The following is a 1,329-nucleotide window of genomic DNA, read 5'->3' as shown; positions in this document are numbered from 1 at the left end:
CTGGCTGCAGTAAGCAACTGATGTAACTTCGCGCTACTTTCTGACAGGTCGCCCCGCCTTTCCCTTGGTGGGCGGCAACTGCTTGAGGGCGAAGGGGTGCTGATTGCCAGCCAGGTGCCTAGGAGTTCCCTCTGGAGGTGCTAAAGGCGGACTGTGTATCCTTTGAGCACCGGTGTGCTTTTAGAAGCGGTCTGCCACACGTGTGCTCAACCACCGAGCGGGAAAATGTGCTGTTGAGGGTGCTTTAGTTAGCACGGGGTGTAAGGGGAAACTCCATTTTTCTGGATCTCTGGGAAAGGCTGTCTTCGTTGTCAGTCTTTTTTTAAGACGCAGGCTAGGACGTAGTGCACTTGTCTCTCATACATGAAGTTCTGGCTGTCTGGATGTCTTGGAACTCCTACTTCAGCCTCCCAAGTACTGGGGTTACCGGCTTTCACCACCACGCCTGGCTCCGCCTCTCCTTTTCCTTTTTGGAGTGTTTACTTCGTGGCAATGGAGAAACCAGTACTTATATACTGTGTGGCTGGCCATTCTTGCATACTTGAGACTTGTCAGCCCCCATAATCACATGACCCACGCCTAAAAGGGACTAGCTAAAAGAGAATTACCAGAGGCTTGCCACAAGACAGAATGGGGAACGGAGTTTTACTAGACTAGGCACTAGAGCTGGCTATTAGCAAAGGCATGTAGATCTCTGTGAGTATGAGAACACCCTGGTCTATGTAGCAAGTTACGAGCTAGTTAGAGCTGTGTACAGTGAGACACTGTCTCAAGAGAAGGGGAGGGGGAGTATTGCCTTAAAAGAGATAACATTACAGTGGGCACCTTAACAGACTTTTTTTTTTTTTTTTCATTTTTTTGAGACAGGGTTTCTCTGTGTAACCACTCTGGCTGTCCTGGAACTCAATCTGTAGACCAGGCTGGCCTCGAACTCACAGAGATCTGCCTGCCTCTGCCTCTGGAGTGCTGGTATTAAAAGAGTATGCTACCACCACTTGGCTTTCTGGCCTGGAACTTGCTATGTAGACCCAGCTGGCCTCATACTCAGAGATCTGCCTGCCTCCTCAGTACAGGGATTAAAGGTGTGTGCCACCATGTCCAGTGGTAGCAGACTTTTTAATCAAGACTTTTGCAACATCAAAACAGAAGTTAGTGGGGATAGAGATGGCCCAGTGGTTAAGAGCAATTACTGCTTTTGCAGAGGACCTGAGTTCAGTTCCCAGCATCCACATCAGGTGGCCCACAACTGCCAGTAACTCCAGTTCCAGGGGACTAGACACCCTTGTCTGACCTTTAAGAGCACCTATACTTATGTGCACATAACCATAC

This window comes from Peromyscus eremicus, unplaced genomic scaffold (assembly GCF_949786415.1).
Source record: "Peromyscus eremicus unplaced genomic scaffold, PerEre_H2_v1 PerEre#2#unplaced_82, whole genome shotgun sequence".
Lineage (NCBI taxonomy): Eukaryota > Metazoa > Chordata > Mammalia > Rodentia > Cricetidae > Peromyscus > Peromyscus eremicus.
This window is presented reverse-complemented; position numbering follows the sequence as displayed.